This window comes from Dromiciops gliroides, chromosome 1, assembly GCF_019393635.1.
Source record: "Dromiciops gliroides isolate mDroGli1 chromosome 1, mDroGli1.pri, whole genome shotgun sequence".
Lineage (NCBI taxonomy): Eukaryota > Metazoa > Chordata > Mammalia > Microbiotheria > Microbiotheriidae > Dromiciops > Dromiciops gliroides.
This window is the reverse complement of record NC_057861.1, coordinates 291,937,320-291,961,553: the sequence shown is the minus strand read 5'-3', so window position 1 is coordinate 291,961,553 and position 24,234 is coordinate 291,937,320. Positions and strand designations below refer to the sequence as shown.

The 24,234-nt window shown below is 38.5% G+C and overlaps 1 pseudogene; it reads right to left on the bottom strand.

The window, feature by feature from the left end:
- Positions 1-18,987, bottom strand: part of LOC122748563 — a 29,298-nt pseudogene extending 10,311 nt beyond the window's left edge.
- Between the last annotated feature and the right edge of the window lie 5,247 nt (positions 18,988-24,234).

Sequence of the window (24,234 nt, the reverse complement as noted above, 5' to 3'; positions counted from 1 at the left end):
CCTGTCTCCTACAAACAGATCAGAGAAATGATGTTTAATCTCTCCTACAAAATTAATAAACAGATCAGAGAAATTATAATATCTTAAATTATCACCTACTAACTAGATCAGAGAACATGATATCCATACCTTTCCTCATATGAAACAGATCAGAGACAGACAGAAAAAACATCATATCAATGTAATATTTTGTCCCAAGAAGAGATATAACACATGATCATGTGGAGACACCCTCCTAAGAGAGAAGCTCAGGGGACTCCCCATTTCTGAGGCTATATATGGTTTTAGTCCACTGATTACAGGGTGTTGTTAGTTTTGATAGTATGTTACAGAAATCAACCCAGAAACAAAAAGCAGTTTAACAATTTTAGTTATAGCAAGTATGGAGGAAATACAGAAATATCATGATATGGTTACAGAATTCAAAAAAAGGGTTTGGCAAGGATGAAGACACCCAGATGTTACCATAAGATAGGGACTTACTATTCTGAGGGAAAAGAAGTCACTAAGTAGGGTCTTTTATCTGTTAGCTATCTTGGTTCAGGTTTGGAGTTCAGTTGAAGGACATTTTGTTCCTATTAACCCAGGGTTTCACAAAAAATACTTTTGGATAATAAGGTACCTCCATCAAATCCAGGTGATTCATATATTCATATTATCAATATACATATGTGTATATATACATACATATATGTGTATCTATGAGCATGACTATATCTACAAATATGTATGCATATAAATGTATATATGCATGTGTACATGTCTATATATGTCTGTGGGTAGATGATAAATAGATAGCCAGAAGGTATCTATATCTCTACCTATTGCCCTAGGTATACTTGATTCAAACTGTTAATGACACAAAACATTTGGGTGGAAATAAGCCTGGCTTACAACAGAACTTTCCCTGCAACTCTTCCCACCCCCAACCCCAACTGCAAGTAAGTACACACAAAAGGAGAATCCAAGATTTTGGGGGGGAGGGGATAATGTACTTTGAATTTGTGAAATAATCACTCTTTCCTTATTGTATTTATACATGTGAATTTGAATGGAAATAGTCTGAAGTTTCTCCAATTGTTATATTCCATATTGGTTCTTGCTTATTTTCTTATTTGGTACTAGTATCTTGCCTCTTCACCGTATAGTTTACTCTTTAAGGATCTTAAATGGCCATTATGTAAGATTTCAGGTTTTTGAGTTTTTCTGAAGACATACACTACATATATATAAGAAAGAATGCTTGAAGAATTAGAGCTGAACTATATTCCTAAGACGAGTCTACAACTTATTTGTGGAAAATGTGGAGCCCCCCCCTCAAAAGTTGAAAATGCTAATAACCACAAATGGGCTTGGCTCCTCCCAGTCTAAAAAGAGGCTGCCTTCCCTCCCCCTCCCCAGTGAACTGAATCACATGATGAGGGAGACCCAAGGCTGGTCACATGTGGGAGGAGTTTAGGGGGCTGTCTCTGGGTCGCCTCCTCCTATTGCTTATGCTGCATTCTGATTGGCTAGTTTTTGCCACCAGTGTCTTGGAGGGTACTTTGTAACTGGGAAAGAAGGGAGGGGCCAGCCATGTTAAAGGATAAAAGGGCTCAGAGGCCCATGTTTTGCCCACCATTCCATTAGGGAATGTTCCCATTCTCTTGAGAATGTAAATAAAGACCTTTGATACTTCTCTAACCCTGAGTCCCAGAAATTTTTAAATGGGATTTCTCACATTATTTATGTAAAGGAGGTGGGGAGGGGGGCAAATTGGAAGACCTAAAATCACATTATGTTGACTATATGTCTACCTGTTTTATATATGATGACTATGATTTTTCTAATGCTATTGAAAACTACCAGCTTTTAGTTAAGCCAAAATTTATTTCTTCCTTGGTCCTGAATTTTTCACTTATCTTTTTTTTCCATCAAAGTTCAATCTGGGGGCAGCTAGGTGGCGCAGTGGATAAAGCACCAGCCCTGGAGTCAGGAGTACCTGAGTATCCGGCCTCAGACACATGACACTTACTAGCTGTGTGACCCTGGGCAAGTCACTTAACCCCAATTGCCTCACACACACAAAAAAAGTTCAATCTGAGGAATTGTATAAATCATAAACATATTTATGAATTAAAAGTTTTTATTAAGCATATATTTAGTGCCAATCAGTGTGCTAAGTGTTAGGAATACCTTACTTGGATGGATCTCAAGAAGATGGCTGGGGTGGGAAAATGAAACTTTTAGACCAAAGCACTGATATTTTTATGTGTTGTTTGAAATTTTATGGGGGATTCCACTGTTTAATTTCTTTAGAGTCATTCTTTAAAAGTGAATACTGTGACATTTAAAAAGATTGAGAGACAAAGTTTCTGGGTAATTAGTAATTTTATTAATAATGCTAGCATTTTAATAAAAGAGCTCAGTGACACTCTCCAAAGCCAAAGACCATCATGCCTGCAGGCTCACAGCTTAGATGTCTTTGAAAAAGTGGGTGTTCCATAGGGTGGCAATCAACTCTGATTGATTAACAATGAGAGAGAATGAATATTACAATGAAGGGCTAGACCTATTTTGACTAGGGCTTGGCTTGGGGGGGGGTGTAACTTTGATTAAGTCATTTACTTCTAAATTACCCCCAGCCTTGGACAATCTCATCAGACTTTTTCCTCACAGAAATTTGAATATATCACAATGGGCTTTCACACTTTAGATTAAATTCCTTATAGGGTTGGGTGGGGTCTGACCAGGATTGAGGAGAAAGTTAATTTAACTTTCAGTGACTAAGTTTTATAATGAGGACTTTAGAAAAAAGGGGAACTCTGGAGCTTCCCAAATCATTGGTTAGTAATAATTGTTTCTCTCAGTCCATCTACAAAGATTCTTATTCTTGGAGTTTTCTCAGAGTTTTAATTCACATCTGAATAGTCCATTCAGCTGTGAGATTCATTTATCTGAACTAAAAGTTCAATTGTTAAGACAGAGAATACAAATTACACCAGAGTGATTCATCTCCAAATACTGTGGGCAAGAAAGAAAAACATCTATAAGAAATATTAACAGTATTCTGTTTGCCATGCCCAGTATTTGTTCAAATGTGATTAATTATGAATATAAATTATAAATAAAGTATAGAAATAAAATGTTCAATAATTTAGGGATTAAGAGTGAACAAAAATAATTTGGTTGGTCTGATAATGCCGAATTTAATTATAGAATGCTTAAAGAAGTGTACACAACTCACAATAAATATTTATTATGTGACAAATAATGAATCAAAGAACATCTAAGAATGTAACAGTTTATCAAGTATAATTAGATTAAAAGCTTTTAATATTTGTGTAGCTGAGGAGTGAAACCAGGGGAAAATAATTAAAAGAGTGAAAACTTCTTCTGCACTTGAGGAGCTTATGTGTCCACCACGCATTTTTATCATAGGAATAGCATAATTCATAGCCATTTCTACCAGCTAGGTATTAGACATGCAGCCCATTTCCTTTTTTTTAATTCTTTCATAAAAGTCCTTGCATCTTGAGCGGTTCAAAGTTGTTTTCTTCACTTAGTAAAGCCAGATGTTACATAAAAGGAGGTGTGTCATTGCTTAAATGAACCTTTTTATAATTAGTTTATTAGCTCAAGGTTTTTATTTATTAATTTATTTTACTCACATTTAATCCCTATTTACCAAGCTCATAGAATAAGGAAGTGCTCAGAAGAGGCATTTTAGGCCTTTAAACTTTGTTCTTCAGTCCCCTCTAAGACACTTGGCCTTTGGCTTGCATACTTCCTAGTAAAATACCATTTAAATATGTAGGTCTAGTCATACTGTTCTTCATCTCTTTCTAGATTTCAGACATTTTGATATTAAGTATTTCGAGATAGTCTTCCAGTATCGAAATGATGCAGAGGACATTTTTGGATCATCCTTAATGAGGCAGGCACTCAATCCTTCAAGGTCATTTCTCTGGTTTTAAACTACTTATTAGATCTCTTTGTATGCTAGGAGTACTGATCCTTTCCTACCTCTGTTTAAAGATTAGAGAGGATGTACTTTTTCTCTATTTTATGCAAATAAGGTGTAGCCCTTAGGCTTTTGGCAAATCTCCAACATAGCCTGCACTTGGGCAAAGCGGTCTCTTTGTATTTAATTCTTCTTTATATGTGCTAACAAGTTTTACAAGTTATTGTACTTATATAATTAATGAGCAGTTCATTGGTAGAAAGTGAAACACAATTGATTTCTTATTCTTCCTTTTCTAAAGATCAAAGAGTGTATTTTTCATCTCCCATTATGTAGGCAAAGTGAAAGGAGAATAGCCCTCTGGGAGTATTATAATATCCTGTACAGGGCAATCTACCAGTTTCTTATTAGAAATGCCTTCTTGCTCAGTCAAAACATGAAAATTATCTTGTTGAGGCCCCTGATACTTATCTTTTTTTCTATTCCCCCATATTACCCAATATTAACCTAGTAACTATTAATTAACAGCATTAACTAATTGCTATTGCTTCTTCTTTCTACTAAAACCCCATTTCAGAGTAGATACATTTGCCCTTTTATTACTTTTCTTTTCCTTGGATATTAGAAGAATTATTTACTTAGTAGCTATGTGACCCTGGGCAAGTGACAACTTCCCTGAGACTGTTTCATCATTTCAAATAAGGATAAAAATATTTGCCTTCTCTACTATGTAGGGTTGTTGTGAGGAGAATGCTTTGTAAAACATAAAACACTATGTAAATGTGAACTATTTTTAATAATCTTTGCCTATCTTCTTTCTTCTGGATGTCTCTGATCTATACATTTCATTATAGAGTTACATATATTGTGAAGGGCAAAAGGAGGGAAAATACCCTCAATACAAATACAAGGACCTACTTATTCATTTGAAAGAAAAAAGTCAGTCTTAATGACACTTCTGTTCCTTGATAAGCTTTACTTACTGTTACCTTGATTTAGAAAGCTCAATTTTCAGGTTTAGCAGCCCATCAGAAAACAGGTCAATGTTAAGAATCTCAAACTATTAAGAGATGGTAATAAAACCAAAGGAATTAGTAGAAAAGCAATTTAACAATGTTTAGTTCCCATATCTGTGCCACAATGTCATGGTTCACCCTCCCAACTCCTATTCACAGAGGAATGGGACAGGAAGTATGTCCCAGTAGGCAATTGACTACTTATTTCATCAAAGCCCTAAGGAGTTAGGGTGTTTTTCTAATATACCCCTCATACACCCCTAAACAGTATGCTGTGATCAGTATCAATTAACCAGCTAACTGGCAAAGTGAATAGAATGCTGGACTTGAAGTCAGGAAGACCTGAGTTCAAATCCTGACTCAGACTTTTATTAGGCTATGTGACCCTGGACTAGTCACTTAACCTCTATTTGCCTTGGTATCCTTATTTGTGAAACAGGAACAATACTAGTATAATAGATAATAGATAACTTATGTAACAGGCTTGTTATAAAGATATAATGAGGTAATATTTGTAAAGTACTTTGCAAACCCCCAAAACACTATATTAGTGCTGCTAAAAAATCTTATTTAGTATTGCCAAAATGCCAATTAACAAATTAAAATCAATTAGCTTTTACTATATACTATATAGGCTATATACTACAGTGGTAGTGGGAGTATAGTTACTACCCCCAATACACCTTCCCTAAAGTCTGGGTTGCACTCTCCTACAAGTACATATAAATTCCAGGGGAAAATAGGTTCTAGTTAGGAAAGAATACGTGACAATGAAATAATTCACAGCTCTTGGTTTTCCCGAATTATATTTCTTGAACGATCATAAAGTTCCCTTGAGTTACGCACCATTCCATGTTGGGTCTGAAGGAAAGAGCTTCTGAAGGATTGTAAAGGTATCTTTCCACAGTGTATCTGCTCCAAGTGTGAATGTTACCATTATCTACAGCTGTTCTGGGGAAAGTCTCACTGTGACTGATAGGAAATCTAAATCTTTCAGACTTATTACAGTTTGAAAGCTATTTTTTATTATTATTAAAAAAAATTTAAAAATATGATCTCGGTCCCTTCACTACCCCCAGATTTCTGGCTGTATCTTTAAAAAAAAAAAAGGCAGGACCATTAAGTACCTGTGACATTTAAAATCTAATGTGTTGTGGCCTTTTTCTGCTTCCAGTGTGTGGGGAGGAAACTAGCTAGGATTTACTTATAAATTAGAAGCTTCAACATTAGTTTAGGCATTAAACATTTATTAAAGTATATTAGAGATTAGTAAAGAGAGAATATGTGATGTTCAGAAAATTAAAAAAGAAACCTATTTTCCTTGGACTCCTTCTCCTTCCCTCAGCCACCAACCCGAGGTCCCACAAAGAAGAGGCAGAACCAGGGAGCCAGCTTCACTTCTTACTTCTTGTGTCTTGCCCCAAAAGGGGATGTCCTTCAAGCAGATTGGCTAGATTGATTCACTGGACTTCTGGGTGGTCTCATTGCTGAGTTCAAAGTCCTCAGCTTATGAGAACAACACCCCACCTAGGGCCACCCCGGCCAGGTGTGGTCTCAATTTAATCAACATTAAGTAGGTTCTCAGTCAGTCTCACCCAATTCAATCAATTCCAAATCAATCTTCAGGTGGAGTCCCTGGGAGTCTGCCAAATCCCATTATTTTCTCATTCTTCTCTGTGCTTCTTAAGAAACATCCATTTCCTTAATGAAGAAGTAAGATTACAGATACTTATGACTAACAATGTAAAGGGAATTAAAAGAGAGAAAAGAAATTGAGTGAAGCATTGACATTTATTTATTTTTTCTTGAAAGTTTCTAGTATTATTTCCTGGGGTCAGATGTTCCATTCTTACCCTTTGTTCAAATCAGGGCTCCTTAATTATTTTTACTTTACCACTTTGTAAATCTCTTACCATTTTAAAATTTCCACTTTCCACTTCTCTAGATCTGCCCCCCTTGCCCCCATCAGTGCATGCAACTCCCCACCCATCCCCAACCTTCCCACCCCATTTTAAAGGGGTTGTCCAAAATTGTTCTCTTAATAAAATGCAAGACATTTATTTATTTGTTTATTTGTGGGACAATGAGGGTTAAGTGACTTGCCCAGGGTAATACAGCTAGTTAAGTGTCAAGTGTCTGAGGCAGGATCTGAACTCAGGTCCTCCTGAATCCAGGGCTGGTGCTTTATCTATCCACTGTGCCACCTTGCTGCCCCAAAAGGCAAGATTTTTCAAGGAAAAGTGCCTCTTTCCAGCATGTGAGCATTAATTTATCACTTGATTTTCATTAATTAGTATTTCAAATTCTTGCTCATCAGGTTTTTTAAGTAAAAATTATTCAAATTCCTCCATCTTACTGAAAATTCTCTATAGGAAAGAAAATATAGAAGATTATGTTCAATTTTGTGATACTTTTTTGGGATGCAAACTGAGATGTTTAGATTCCAAGACTTTCACATTCCAGGCACTTTCTTTTAATTCTTGTCTTTGAGGAGCATTTTTGCATGATTTAACCAGGTTTCCTTACTATCTGAAGGGTTTTCTCCTGGATGCCCACAAAGTTCTTTAATGCTGAAGCTCCAAACTTGGTGACATTCTTGGTGAGTAATGACTTGGAGTCTTCTCCAATTCTAGGAATTATGTTTTGATGGGACAATAATAATTCTCTAATTAGCTGATGAAGCTGTACAAAGTACATTCACTTAGTATAAAGTGATCTTCCAATTTTGCTATTGTGTCTTCTTCTGATAGTTTTTGTTCCTTTTCTGAAAGTGAATTATGAATCTGTTCTCAGTGTTTTCTTCTTTACTGAGATTTCCCACTTTTATGCCATATAGTCAATTCTCATGTCCTCGAATTCTTTGAGAACACTTATTTTCTTCCTTGGTTCTTCTTTAAAAAGAATCCTTAAAAAAAAAAAGTGGAGGCTTCTAAAAGACTTCTGGATTTTTTGTCAGGATTTCCCCATTCCTTTTTTGTTTTAAAGGGAACAGGTTTGTTCTTTTGTTTCACTGGGAATACTTCTGGCTGTTTTGAGGTGATGAAGGGGAGCTGGGCTCAGATATTATCACTCTTTTTTTTTTTTTTACCAGAAATCCATCGTAGAGCTTGCACAGTATTATAAATCCCAAATCATTTTTTCAGATGAAATGGCTTTGCCCATCCTAGGTCATTAAGAAAATCTCATTTTGTGGGTGGTGACACTAAGACACAGAGTGAAGTGACTTGCCCAAGGTCATGTTGCAAGTCAGCTGAAGAGCTAAAATTAGGATACAAAAATCCCGACTCAGTTCTTTGCTCTTTTCAATGAATGTAACACTCTTTCTTATAGATTACTGCTTCTTAGTAGCAACAAAACTAAATCATAAAAAGGGAATGGTCTCTACTAGCCAGTTTTTTACCTTGCCATCTCTAGTGATCTTGACCTACCATTTCTACATCTACATTTCCTTGCCATGAGTGATCTTTGTGGTCATCTAGCCTTCAACCATGGTCTCCCTAGTCTCGTCCCCTGGGTGAAGGAGGCAGTCCTCTTCCTTTACTCATTCTCTTCTTAGATCCATAAATGCTCTAGTCATCTAAGGATTCCTATCCATTGTGTAATTTAAGATTCTAAATGTGGATTCTAATGTGTTTCCCCAGTTTGGGGGAAACTGACTAAAAATCACTGATAAAACGAGTTTAGGTTTTTAAGGGTTTATTGGAAAATAGAAAGAAAAAGATTGAGAACAGAATTCTAACAGTCTGGCATTCCTATCTTTCCTCAAATCTCCTGTGAAGTCCTCTGCCGCCACCACCATCAAGTCCGGAAGCCAAAAGGCCAGCACTCTCTGCGCAGGCTCCCTTTCCTCCTTCCTGTCTCCTCCCAGACCATAGGAGGCTCCTCCAGTTGATTGGCTGGTAGACTTGATAGACAGCACCCATGAGCAAGCGTCATTTCCTGACGCCAAGGAAAAGCCACAATGTCTCTGAGGCATTTTCCTCATGGTGGAGCTCTCCACAGCAAGTCTCCAGTAGGTGGCGTCATTCCAATCATTACAGTCCCCCCTGTTGTTCCTCAAGAAACAAAATGTTTCCTTGACGGAACAGTAAAAAGAATATAATAACTATTGCTAACTAATAATATGTGAACAATAATATAGAAAAGGAAGAGAGGAAAGTTTTGTCCAGAGGGGCGATTTTTTTTTGTCCTCATGAACCGACGCTTTGACATTAGTCTTGCAAAGGGAGGGCCTCTGCAGAGGGTACATGTTACAGATGATGTATATTATAACAGAAAGGAGATAGTAAAAACTAACAAAGCAAAACAGTTCATATAAAGTCTCTGAGTTCTCTTGTCTTCTTGAAGTGGTAAGATGTCATCAGGAGGAAACTGGATTCTGGACTCTGGTCTGGAAAGCTGGATTCTCTTCTTTAACTGTTTGAATTGCTGTATTTTTAAAACCTTAGCATAGCATTGTCAATGGTCAAATTAATAAATTCCATTACATTCCTTCCTTTATATGGTTAGACTTGTAATAGAGGGTTGAGGTAGTTATGCAATGTGTAACACTTTTTACCACCATGTGTCTGGATCAAAGCCAAATTTAGTATGTGTTCATGACACCTGAAAATGTTATGGAAAGGTTATCATACCATCTCTCATGGTTCTGAGACAGCCAGTGATTGTGCTAGGCCACAGGTGAGTTCAACTGAGTGAGATAAAAAGATAATTAAGTTCAGTTAAATTAGGTTAAATTAGGAGGGAGAGAGGATGAATACTGGACTGTGCCTAGTAATTGTGCTCTACATAGTCACCATCATAAGCAAACCATGGACTTACGTATACCTGTCTCTCCTTTTGTTGCACATATATTCTCTACAGGGCCTGCATCAGAGTTCAAAGCAAGTTAGTCTCTGAAATGATAAGTTTCCATACTTCCAAAATCTCATTAATTTCACCAAAGACAGTATGATGGTAAAAATGCATGCTATGCTGCATAACTGAGAATATATTAGTGATATATACAATAATTCCAAACCATACCCAGAGTATAATGACATATAAATAATAAACGAATGTAAATAGCTGATTACATTAGACATTATCACATAATCTTCTTTTAGCTAGTAAACCACATCATCTTATACATGAATTCTCTAGTATAACAGTAGCAGATACTTAAAGTGGTGATTAATTTTTCAAAAAGAAATAAGATTTCAATATTCAATGTTTTCAGTGAGGTATCAAGCAATAGGGTTCAATAACCCTTTCTGGTCTTTTTTAGTTAAACAGAACAACATAAAAGAGAAAGGAAAAAAAATAAATAAATAAAACAAAACTCATTAGAACTCATGGTTCTCTCAAAAAGAAAGAGTAAAAAAAAAGAATTCTGGTAGCTTCTGAGGCCCGATAGCCTCACCCACAGCATATACTTAAAATGTCTTTGAATAATCACTTAGTTTATAAAATTTAGTTTTAAAGAAAAGCAAAAGAAACAAAAGTCAAGAAACAAAGCAAAACCAAAAATAAAAATAAAAAACAAAAGATTCGCTAAGCACCCTTGTGTGCTCTTAAAGAACTTAAAGGTGTGGTGAATTCCAGGTTTTTTTTTTAGTGCCTTTCAAAAGTCAAAACAAAAGAATTTTTAAAAAATAGTTGAGGTGGGCCAGAAAACTAGGCCATGTGCTTCAGTGCTTTTGCCTGTAGAAGGAAATGCTTGTTAAATTATAAGGTATTTAAGCTGCTAGAGTTTGGGGTATGCCACATTGTTTTAACTGGTTCCCCAATTCTCTGCAAGCCAAAGTGGCAGGGGTTTCTGAATTGTCATTGATCTTTCTAATGCTGTCATAATGTTCTTTATGGTAGAAAATGTGGAGTTCTCTAGCATCAGGTTTGTCTGTGCCACTGATTTTCAATAAAGGCTGATTTAATTGATGAACCACAACATTCAGCTGATGCTGCTTAGCAAATGCTACAATTGTATCATTTCCTCCCCACTTTCCAAATTTCTTTAATTCATCAACATATTCTTCAAAAGGGGAGTCATTTACTATAAAAGACTCAAACTCTTGTCTATGGTTAATCATATAAGAAGCAGCTTCTTGTCTGTGTCTGAGATGATTTCTACAGTGACCTTCTAGCTGGTCTGCTAAAGCCCTAAAAAGGCAATTTCCATCTCCTGATACTTTACGAAGACTGAGTCCCAAAGCATTTAACTGATCAGTGGGATTATCAAATGGGAACTGCCTATTTCCTCTGAACTCTCTTTGCTCTTTAACAGTTGCTATCGTTAGGGTTTTTAGCTTTTTAGCATCTACCTCAGGTCTATCTGAAATCTCTTCACCTATGAATGGTGCAGGCTTTATATGAGAGCAATGAATCCATGAGTCTTTTTCACCAATTTTAATGGCAGTAGGAGTTGTCAATAATACCTGAAAAGGTCCTTCCCAGGCAGGTTGGGTTCCACTGGTTCTCTGAAAATTCTTTACATATATTTTATCTCCTGGGTTGAAGTTATGCAATGAAAAGTCTAATGGGCCTGCCTGGACCACAGCTCCTGCCTCATGGAGTTCACGTAGCCTGGTCTGTAATTCCTGTATATAGGAGGCAACAGAAGTATCACCTCCCACCAGTGATGTATAAACTGGGGAAAAAGTTTTAGCTTGGATAGGAGGGTGACCAAAAAGCATTTCATAAGGAGATATATGAAGTTCTCCCCTTGGTCTACTTCATAGATAGAATAATGCCAATGGTAGAACATCAGGCCATTTCAAATGGGTTTCAGTACATAATTTGCCAATCATGCTCTTAAGCTCTTTATTCATACGTTCAACTTGGCCTGAACTTTGTGGATGGTAGGGCGTGTGGAATTTTGGAGTCACTCCCAAGAAAGAGTAGATTTGGGATAAAATCGAATCAGTGAAATGTGTGCCTTTGTCAGAATCGATGCGGGCTGGTGGGCCAAAACGAGGTACTATCTCTTTAAGAAGAATTTTGGCAACAAAGGCAGCTGTGGCTCGGGGGCTGGGAAAGGCCTCCACCCACCGAGTGAGCTGATCAACTATAACAAGGCAAAATTTATAATGTCCTGCTTTTGGCATAGTAATATAATCAATTTGTAAGTGCTCAAAAGGTGTATATGCTAGAGGACGCCCTCCATAAGCTTTGGCCTTAAAAGCATACTGATTATAAGACTGACATGTGGAACAGCCCGAGCAGATTCGAGATGCTGTATTAGTCACACCTGGTGCTATCCAGGTTCTCTTAATAGAGTCTACAATGCCTTGTGTACCAAAATGGCCTTTTCTGTGAACAGAGAGGCATACCTGGTGGTAGAATTTCCGGGGAAGAAATGGCTTACCTTCCGGAGACACCCAGATGCCATTGATCTGTTTTGCCTTAAATTTCTTTTTCCACTTTTCTACTTCAGAATCGTCATAGGTTAGGTTGGAAGGAATATCCTCAGAAGGTGAAAGGTTAAATACATGTTCAGGAGCTTCTAATGCAGCAAGCTTGGCTGCAGAATCGGCTCGTGCATTTCCCTTTGAAACAGGATCACTATTCCCTGTGTGGGCAGGGCAATGTACAACAGCTAGGGAAGAAGGCAGTTTCATGGCATCTAAGAGGTCCTTGATAAGGTCCCCATTGGCAATAGCCTTGCCCGAGGATGTTAGAAAGCCTCGTTGACGCCAAATCATACCAATAAAGTGGCATATGCCAAAGCCATATTTCGAGTCAGTAAAAATAGTGGCACTCTTACCTTTGGCTATATTACAGGCCTGTGTAAGAGCCACAAGTTCAGCAGCCTGTGCACTAAAATGGCAAGGCAGAGAAGCTGCCCAGAGGGTGTCATAATCAGAAACTACAGCAGCTCCAGTAAAACGGGTTCCCTCTCTCATAAATGAGGAACCATCTGTATAGAGGACAAGATCAGGATTTTCTAAAGGTGTATCAAAAAGATCATCACGGGGTTTTTCAGCCATATCAACTAAAGAAGCACAGTCAAGCAACGGTTCCCCCGAGAATGGTAAATTAGGGAGTAGTGTTGCTGGATTAAGAACTGTGCAGCGTTTTAAAGTGATATTCTCATTACCTAACAGGGTTATTTCATACTTAGCCAGCCTTTGATCTGAAAAGGCTTGTGTCCTGTGACGTAGCAAGAGAGCCTCCACTTCATGAGGGCATTGCACAGTTAGAGGGTTACCTAGGACCAAATCAGAGGCTTTTTCTACCAAAAGGGCTGTGGCCGCCACTGCTCTAAGGCAAGGTGGCACTCCAGCCGCTACAGGGTCCAGCTGAATTGAATAGTAGGCTATAGGGCGTTGGTTAGGCCCCAGTGACTGAGTCAGGACTCCAGAAGCCACCCCCCTTTGTTCATGCACAAAGAGAGTGAAAGGCTTACTATAATCTGGTAGTCCCAGGGCAGGTGCTGATAACAAGGCCCGTTTTAATTCTTTTATGGCTGAGAGATGCTGGGGATCCAACTGTAAAATGTCTGGAACAGAACTTTTTGTAAGAGCTATGAGAGGTTTAGTAATTTCACCAAAAGAGGGTATCCATTGTCTACAGTACCCAGCTGCTCCCAGAATGGCTCTTAATTGCTTCTTAGTAGAGGGGGCAGAAAGTTGTTGAATGGCCTGGACTCTCTTAGAAGAGACAGAGCGAGTTCCAGCAGCCAAAATAAATCCTAAATATTCTACCTGGGGCAAACACCATTGTACCTTTGTCTTGGAAACCTTGTGTCCTCTCTTGTGCAGCTCCAGCAGTAAGTGACGGCTATCTTCCTGACAAATTTCAGCATTAGGAGAGGCCAAAAGTAAGTCATCAACATATTGTACTAGTGTGGAGGCTTTAAAGGTAATAGAGGCCAGATCCTGCTGTAAAATTTGGGAAAATAATGTGGGACTGTCTACAAATCCCTGTGGGAGTCTAGTCCAGGTCCACTGTCTATTTTTCCAGGTAAAAGCAAATAAATATTGGAAGTCCTCATGTACTGGTATGGAGAAAAAGGCAGAGCAGAGGTCTACCACTGTGAAACATGTAGATTCATAGGGAATGGAAGAAAGTATGGTAGAAGGGGAAGCCAATATAGCATGTCTAGGGATAACATAATTATTAATTGCTCTAAGATCTTGCACAAAACGATAAACAGGTTTACCATCTGGCCCAGGCTTGGGTTTTTTAACTGGCAAAATGGGAGTATTGCATGGAGAGTGATGACATGGAATAATAATACCCTGGCTTTTCAAAGCCTCAATTATAGGTGTGATCCCTTCTATTGCTTCCCTAGACAATGGATACTGTGGAATGGAGGGGGGTGGTCCCCCCTTAACTTTAAAGGTAACAGGTATGGCAGACTTAAGGAGCCCCACCTCATTAGGGGATGAGGCCCATAAAGACTCAGGAATGTCAGAGGGGATTTTGGATACCTCCCCTGCTGTTCCTTGAGCTTCTGTAAGTAAAATTGGTAATAAATGAACAGTATCCTCTGGCAATTGTAGGGAGACAGCCCCATCTGGAGCACAAGATATGGTTGCTCTAAGCTTACAAAGGAGATCACGACCTAATAAATTTACAGGGGCATCAGGCATGAGTAAAAATGAATGTTCTACTGTTAAGGGCCCCATAGATACCATGCGAGGATTCAATTTTGCCACTCTCTGGCTCTTTCCTGAGACTCCTACTACATTTAAAAATCCTACAGGTCTACACCCAGCATCTGGTTTGCTTATTAATACTGATTTAGAAGCTCCTGTGTCTAGTAAACAGTCATAATACGTGTCCCCTACTTTGAGGGTCACATGAGGTTCATTACTCTGGGGAGGTGAATGAACTGGCACAAGCGCATTCAAAAAATCCAGATCTGGGAATATGTTGCTTTCATTATCTTTGTTCCATTCCTCCCCTTCCTCTTGTCAATCCTGTGCCCCCCTTTGAGGGAGTCCATGGTTACCCTGATTCTGGTTCTGTCCTTCTGTTCCTCCCTGATAGGGTGTACGGTTATCCTGATACTGTCTCTTTGTATCCCCCTGAAAAGATTTATATCCATTTTGATTCTGCCTGTAATAAGGGTTATAATTACTCCGGTTGTTTCCTTTCTGATAAAAGTTTCCAAAATTATTTCGATTTCCCCCAAAGAATTCCTCAAGGCTCTCGGTCATTGTCCTCTTAAGGTCTTGTTTTCTAGTTCTACATTCCCTCAAGAAGTGTCCTTGTTTTTTGCAGTACTCACAAAATTTAGGGGGTTGATAACGATTTTCAATTTTCCAGTTTCTCTGCCCTGTTGTTTCCTGTACTGGAGCTAAAATGTCCTGTCTGTTCCTTTCTTCTCTCTCATTTCCTTCGTAAATATATGTTGCTATTTCTTTAAGTCTGTCAGGACTCAAACTATTCCACCCAGGACATTGCTTTTTAAAATATTTCCGAATTTCTGGTAATGACTGGTTTACAAAATGAGAGCAGATAATATGGGCGTCTCTACTGTCTAATGGGTCTAGTCTAGCATATTGCCTGGCATACTTACACAGCCTGTCATAAAATCTATTAGGTCTCTCATCAGGTCCCTGAACTATATCTATAAATTTTTGCCAGTTATCAGTCTTTCTAATACAGGATTCCATTGCCTTCAGCAATGTTTCCCTTGCATCTTTCAACATATCAAAATGCTCAGGGTTATTGGGGTCCCAGTCAGGGTCTTGAATAGGCCACCCAATATCAACCTTTCCCGTGGCTTCCAGGCTGTTTGCTGCAGCTACTATATCTGCTCTTTCTCCTGGGGACAATATTATTTCAATAAGGTCAGTAACATCATTCCAAGTGGGCTGATATGCTCTAAAAATTGCTCTAAACTGCCTGATAACTGCTGTGGGATCTTCATCAAATTTAGGAGTGCTTTGTCCCCATAAAGCCAAATCCTTGGGTGTAAAAGGTGTGTATTGTCTGAGCTTACGTATAGTACCTTTTTGACCATGGGCGAGGATCTCTTGAAGGGGAAAAATTTTTACTTTCTCTGTCTCCTCTACAGGGAAATCATTTCTTTCTTTCTTTATTTGTTTGTTTGGCATGGAGGAAGTAGAGGGTGAGGGAATAAGAGTTGGGTCATTTGGAATTTCAGTCTGAATGGCCTTGGATTTAGTTGTTCTGTTGGGCATTTCGGTTAGGCAGGCCATGTCTGTCTGCCAGTCTATCGTTTCAGTTTGGGTAGCAGACTCAGATGTAAACTGGGGCCTGGATTTTCCTCGTTTTATATTTTTAGTATGATAATTTTCACTTGCTCTGGCCCAGATTTTCCAATAACGTAAATGTTCAGGTGGACATCTACTTAGGGTTCTTTGCAAATGCCTCAATGTTTGGGGATCAAATGACCCATATTTGGGCCATTCTTCCTGTAATTCCTCATGCCACATAAAACACAGTCTGATAAGCTCTCCTCTGGTCATGGTTGTATTTAGTCTAAGTTTTCCCTCATTCCAATCCATAAGTAGCTTTCCTAATGGGGAATCCCAGGGAATCATCTTTATTCTAACATTATCTAGGACATGCCAAATTCTCCATACCACACCAAAAAGCCCCACAAAACCACAAAGAGTAATAAAAATATATTCAAGTTCAAGCTGGCCAACATCTTTGATTAGTGAAGGTAAAGCTAGAAAAGGGGTACTTAGGGTGTTTAAAAGATCCATTTGAAATTTAAAATAGCCTATACTTGGTAGTTCTTTCCAATTTAAGGGGACAAGGGAGGGGAAATCTTACCCAATCAGAAGATCAGAAGATGAACGTTCGGTTTTCCTCTTCGTGGTCAGCCAAACTGTGTAATTTAAGATTCTAAATGTGGATTCTAATGTGTTTCCCCAGTTTGGGGGAAACTGACTAAAAATCACTGATAAAACGAGTTTAGGTTTTTAAGGGTTTATTGGAAAATAGAAAGAAAAAGATTGAGAACAGAATTCTAACAGTCTGGCATTCCTATCTTTCCTCAAATCTCCTGTGAAGTCCTCTGCTGCCACCACCATCAAGTCCGGAAGCCAAAAGGCCAGCACTCTCTGCGCAGGCTCCCTTTCCTCCTTCCTGTCTCCTCCCAGACCATAGGAGGCTCCTCCAGTTGATTGGCTGGTAGACTTGATAGACAGCACCCATGAGCAAGCGTCATTTCCTGACGCCAAGGAAAAGCCACAATGTCTCTGAGGCATTTTCCTCATGGTGGAGCTCTCCACAGCAAGTCTCCAGTAGGTGGCGTCATTCCAATCATTACACCATGGAGATCTGGTCCTCCATGATGTTCTGCATAGTGCTGTCTATCTCTATCTCCCATCATTGACCTTGAACGTTCTCTCCTGTCCACTGAATGATCCTGGTACCAGCCATGATCTCTATAGTCAAAATCATGGAAGCCATCTTGGCAGCTAAATTCAGAATGGTATCGGTCATCCAGTGCCGCCCTCTTTCCTTCTGGCCAATAGAAATCATCCTTCCTGCCATCCACATCATAAGGATGTCTGATTGCAGGTCGTCTTCCTTGTTCATAAGGGAGGGTTTGCTGTTGGCAGAGTTCTTCCCTCTCCCTATGAATTTGCTCTTTTTCTCTATGCCTCTTATAATCTATACGCATCCTCTCTCTCTCCAGTTGCTTTCTTTCCATTCTTTCTCTTTCTAGTGTTGTCTTTGAACAACATGTCTCTCATGAGCTATTTCCAGGCGCTCTCTTTCTTCTCGCTGCTGTAAGGCTTGAATTTGCTCCTCTCTTTCCCTCCACTCACATGCCCTTTGGGCCTCTGAATCTCTCATCTTCCACTGGTCTCTGAACTTAGACTTATCAAATGACACAACAGATTGTTTTTCTCTACTGGCAGATTTGCAATCTTGGCTCATTGAGACTCCCTCTTTTCCTTTACTTGTTTTTATATTAACAGGCTCTCCTTTAGATTTGTTCATTACTACAGTCTTCTCTGTACCTGTACTTCCTGATTTAGTAGCTCTAGCTTGAACAGATCCAGGTTTCTGCTCATCTTTATCCTCTCATCACTTCCATCTTCTTCTCTAGTGTCATCTTTTTTATCCATTTTATCATCTTTTTTTATGTTGGTAGATCTGTCACTTTTACTTGGTTTCTCTCTCTTTCCAACACTTTCTCTCTTGTCTGAAGTTTTCTTCTCAGCAGGTTCATTTTTTGCTTTTTTCTACTGAGATAATTTTCCTATGAAGCTCTGTCTTGTGAAGGTGGTTAATATATTTTGTTGCTTCCTCAGATATGGACATTGTGACAGAACCATAACACTGAGTCCCAGGACTTCTATATAGCATTGGTGTCCACCTTGGCACCAACAACCTTTTCATATTTGCTAAAAAGATTCTTCAAATCTCTAGCTCTGGTAGTAGAAGAAAGTCCACTAACCCCAAAGTTTCTACCACAGCTGCTAGCGGTATGACCTTTTTCATCTTTGGAGACTCTTTTGGTCTCTGAGTCCTCTTCAATGGAGCTCATTTTCTGATCACTGCCCTCACTGGTAGAAGACTCTTTAGTAGTACATGAATCTTCATTATTAGCTTCATCTTCACTTTTCTTTGCTATCTTTGGTTTCCAGGCTTGAGGCTTTCTCTGGCATTTCCTGGGCTTCCTCACTAGAAGCTTCTGCATTTTCTGATGCTTTGTTACTCTGATCATTTAGGTTCTCTACCACTATAGTGTCAGAGATCATTTTCTCTTCATCTACTCTCTGCTCTCTTTTCTCCCTTTTCACCATATCTAAGTGCTTTTCTGCCTCCCTGGAAATTGCTTGTGTTGACTTGCTCTCCAAATCTATTGCATCCTCCTCTAGATGAGCAGTGACAAAATTGTCCTCTTCCTCTGCAAGCTTTTTGTTTGGCCCTAAGCTACTTGCATCCTGTGAAAATGGTTGCTCCAGGTCGGAACCTTCTTCTTTTAGTGGGTCTGACTTACAAGTTTCCTCAAAAAATGTCAAGTATTTTCTCATTTTCTGGCTCCAAGGATGGATCTTCAATCTCCTACACCACAGTGAAATCAGATGACGAAGTATCCTTGTCCGCCATCTCTTCATCTCCAGAGTTTTCCTCCAGTCCATTATCTTCAGCACCCTCTTCTGTTTTTCAACCTTTGCTGGGACTCTTTGCAGTTGTTTTCTTGCTTCCTTCGAATGTAGTTTCAATTTCATCAGGATTACCTCCATCTTCAATTGCCTTCTTGCATCAGTCCATCAAGATGCTCCTGTTGCAGCTGCCATCCAGATTGTGCTTCTTCAGCTCAGCCCAGAGGTCAATCACCAGTAGGTAGCTTAGCTGCTGAGTCTGAGTCTCTGAGGAGGCAGAGCTGAGCCCTGCCATGACATAATTGGAATCGCCTGCGCCTAACAGTATCTACGCTCTCCTGAAGAATACTACCTCCACTGCCCAACTCGCACGATCCCGGGCGACTGCAAGGTCTGCGAGGAAGTGGCACCAGCCTCCCCAACCTGTGGTGTCACTGCGCTCGAGAGCAGAGAAGGTGGTTCTTTTTTGAAGGCTCCCCCCTCCTCCTCGCTCATGCGCCAGAACCCTGAAACCAGGAAGGAGGGAAGGAGCTTCACTCTCTAGGTGCACGGGCGCTCAAAGCCCAAGCAAACTCAGAAAAGTATTCTTCTAAAAAAGGGTAGGAAAGCAGAAAAAGATTTTACTTGTCATCTCCAACCCAAGCAAATTCCTTCTTAAGGGCTTGGCTATAACTACTCCTCCACTAGGCTGGCCTGCTTTTAGAATCACAAGTTCCAACCTGCTGCTCTTTTTATCTAAGCAGGGTGTGAATGAGGCTTTTCAATCAAATGCTAATACGTTTCCTGTATTGTATCACACCTTTTTATCCAGTGACATTAAGCATTTCACTCCTTCCCAACTTGATTAGGTTGTTTGAAACTAGTTTATATCTTTGATTAATTCAATAGGCATGTCCAGGAATTTTTCACATCTGCTTTGCACGTTTGATTGATTTGTTGATTCAATGAGAAGTCTGGGCCTTCTGTGGTTATTGAAATAAAGTAAGAGACACCCCTCCCCCCCACCCCCACCTTGTGTAGTTAAAATAAATTGCTTATTTTATGTTTCATTCATTCATTCTTTTTTTTTTTGAGATTGAAAGTTTACAACTGTATTTTGTTGGAATTGTGAGTCAAAGGCAATGTGTTACAAGCTAGAAGGTATAATGCTCAATACTTATATTTTGTTCCCTGCTTTAATAAATAGGTATGCGTATATTAGGTGAACTAAAATGCCTATTTTAGCACTTATTCTAAACACAATTAATGTTGATGAGATCTCTTGGATAGTAACATTTCTTCTTTTCCCTGTTTGGAAAATTCAGTAGGCTGGACTTTATGTTTGCATCAGACAGAGGTTATCTACCATTTTCATGCTTCAGTCATAATAAGAAAAGATGAATGATAAAAGTCATCAAAGGTAGCATCATAGATTTAGAGCTGGTAAGGACTTTCAAGATCATCTACCTCAGTGGTTCCCATTTAGTAGTTCCTGGACTCCTAAGAGATTTGCCACAATAGTTCAAAGGATTCATGCTAAAAGAATATTCTTTAATGTAATTTTAAACAGCAAATAATTGTCTAATTATTTTAATAATATAATCTTTCTCTGTGACAATAAGCATGTGCATATTTGAAGCATTTTAGGTTTGTTCTGCAGAGATTTATAATCATACACACAATGATTTAGACGTCTATGCATTGTTTATATCAAATTCTGATGGCAATGTGTTCTTACAGATTTTCAACCTGTCATCAAATTGTTTCCATATCATCACAGGAAAGCTACATTCTGGCACAAAGGAATTCCTAGTGGAAGATCAGTTCTTATTTGCATTCTGTACACTTCACCAGAGTAGTTTCTCTCTGTTACTCTGTAGTCATAGAAAATCACTTATATAATCATGTGATTGAGATGTTATAACTACATTTTTGTAGCACAAATGTCAGGCTGTTTGAAAACCATGATCTCTGGGAATGTACATTACAGGCCATCTTGAGCCCGTCATGGACTATGACAAACATTCTGCAGAACAAACTTTATGTTGCTTTCCATTGCAGTATTAAGGCTGTTTTCCAATTTAAACTTATCTTCCACTTATGTTACTATTTTTTGATCTGGTGGATTTTTGAAGGGGGCATCTTGTTCCATGGAGCTGAAACCAGGGAGGGCAGCAGATGCAAGTCAGATTCTCAGCCATAGATTACTCACACAATCTACTTCCTTTGTTGCTAATCATATATTGATGAATGAAGCTGGAGAAAATAAAGAAACTGTGTTGACTCAGTCCCCGGAAAATTAATGGTACATAATCTCAACTCTGCTGTTACTGCTGCAATGACATTCTTTTTTGCCTCCCTAATTGACTCCCTATTCTACTTACCACACTGATCGCTTCTAATATTCATCAGATTGCCCCCTTTATCATTTCCACTCCTTTGATTATCTTCAAAACTCTTCCTGTCTATTGGCTTCTTCTCTACCATCTACAAACATGACTATGCCTCTCCCATCCTCAAAGAACCCATACTTGATCGACACGTTTGCAAAAGAGGAGACATTTTCTCCCCTGAGGTTCATTGAACCTTATTAAGCCATCATTTCTCCCATTCCCTCAAGAAAAAGAAAGAAAATCAAAGCTAGAAAACCACAGAATAGCACAGTAGAAAGAAAAGTGGATTTGGAATTACTAGGTATTGGTTGGAATTCAGGCTCTGCTTTATACCACCTGTGGTATATTTGGCAAGTTTTCTCATCTGTAGAATTAGAGGGTTGAATTAGTTGACTTCTAAGGTTCTTTCTAGTCCTAAAATCAATTATCTCAAAGAATAACATTTTCTCATTCCTAAAGGAATAATACACCACTTATATCAAATGAATAATATATTTAATATAACCATAATTCTTCATCCTTAGAAGATGGGATCTCAAATAATTAGTCTTCTGTATTAATACTATAGTTGAGACTGGTTAGTATTAATGTTTCAAAAGACTAACCTTCAGTATTTCACAATTCTTTTCATCTGCTTAGTATCTTGTAGCCAAGGATAGGAGAATAGTTGTGAACAAAATTAGACATGGACCTGAGTGGTGCTTTAAGTATGTATCTATTTAATATTTTTCAACCTTTGAAAGGATTTGTTAGCTCTCTTTTTGATTTGCATTTTCTTGATTCAATACAACTGAATTCAACAAACATTTATTATGTACCTACTATGTGTTAGGCATTGGGAATGGGAAGCACAAATGAAACCATTCCTAACTTAAAGGAGCTCACATTCCAATGGGGGAATGCAAGAAGTGTGTGTGTGTGTGTGTGTGTGTGTGTGTGTGTGTGTGTATAAACACACACATATATATGCATGCATGTATATGCATATACTTGTGCATGTATATACAAACACATATACATGTATATATACATGTATACAAACATGTATATACAGACATACATGTCTGTATAATAAATATATACACACATATATATGCATATGTGTGTATGTATATATGTGTGTGTGTGTGTGTGTGTGTGTGTGTGTGAAGGGTGCATAGTTTTCAATAGTGAGGTACTCAGAGTTATTTCTGTTTAGGTAAACCTCTGGCCTTAAAACTAGTGAGAACTACAGGTTATATACATATATAAGTTTATCCAGACTTGTTTATGGTCCAGGTTGACTGGGTTTGAGTTATAATGTGGTATCCCCTCATAGATTCATGCAATGTTCACTGCACTTATGGTTTTAATAGCAGCATGGTATAGTGGATAAAGTACATTTGGAATCAAGAAGAATTGGACCTGAATCCCATCTCAGACATTAGCTATACAAGTTTGGGTAAGTCATTTTATCTCCCTGTGCCTCAGTTTCCTCATCTATGATATTAAGAGCTTTCACTAGGTCCTGAGGTCAGAGATGTGCTACTGCTTGTGAATTTCTACATTTCCTCTTTATTCTCATACTCCAAAACACAGCAGTCAACAAATGTGGCTTTTATATAAACATTAATTGATGAATTTTAAAGCCTGTAGTATCATTTCTGGCAGCATTGCATGCATGCACCAGAACTGACATATGTTGACTCTAGGAAAGAGTTCCCAGCATGTTTATTAGTGTACAAATTAATTTCTCAGGCAGAAGACCATTTGCAAAGAGCCCTGTCTTCTCCATTCCTTCTCATCTAACATTACTTAGACATCGTCACCTACTATTTCTTCCTTCTCTTTCCTTTAGATAAAGAGATGACCCTTATCTTTTCCAGAAGCAAATCCCTCTCCCCGCATGCTGAACCCATTCCTTGTCTACTTCAGAAGATTGCCTTATTAGTCCTATTCTTTTTAATTTTAATCTCTCTGTTTACTAGATTCCTACCTATTAACTACAAGTTTATCCATGTCTCTGCCATCTTAAAAAACTCTAACAACCATGCCCAAATCCCTTGCTTGATTCTACCATCCCTGCTAGTTATTTTCAGCTATTTTCCTTTCTCAGATAAATTCCTTGAGAATGCCAGTGACATGTGATACATCTCTCAGTAACTTCTAAACACTCTACAATCTGGTTTCCAACTTTTTGATTCAACCGAAACTTTTATTTCTCCAAAGTTACCAATCATGTATAAATTGAGAAGCCTAAAGGCATTTTCTCAATCTTCATCTCTCTTGATTTCTCTGAAGCATTTGATGATACTACTCTCTCCTGGTTTCATTCTCAGTCTCCTTTGCTGGATCTTCATCCAGGTTATCCTTATTAACTGTAGGTGTCTATTTCTCTTGATAAACCTATGAGCTACAATGGGTTGAGTGATCGTCTCTATGCTTAATATTTCCAGTTTCATGCATTCAGCCTAGTTTTTCTTCTGAGTTTCAGTCCTATATGAAATACTTTTTTGGTCTCTCAAAATAGAAGTCCTGTAGACATCTCAAACTCATAATGTCCAAAACACAATTCACCATTTCTCTCCCCCTTCCATCTTCCCTTCTTCCTAACTTTCCTACTACTCTTGAAGGCATCCTCCTCCTTCTGCTGCTTGGTCTTATATTCTCAGTATCATCCTTGACTTTTCAGTTGTACTCATAAAACACATCCAGTTTGTTGTTGACCCTTGTTATTTCTACCTTCAAAATATCCCTCATATTCACTTCCTTCCACTCACGTAACTGGACATCTCAAACTGGATATTCCATAGACATGTAAACTAAACATGTCTGAAACTGAAATCATTCCTATAAGATAAAATTTTGGTATTGAGGATCCATTCTAAACTAGGGCCAGT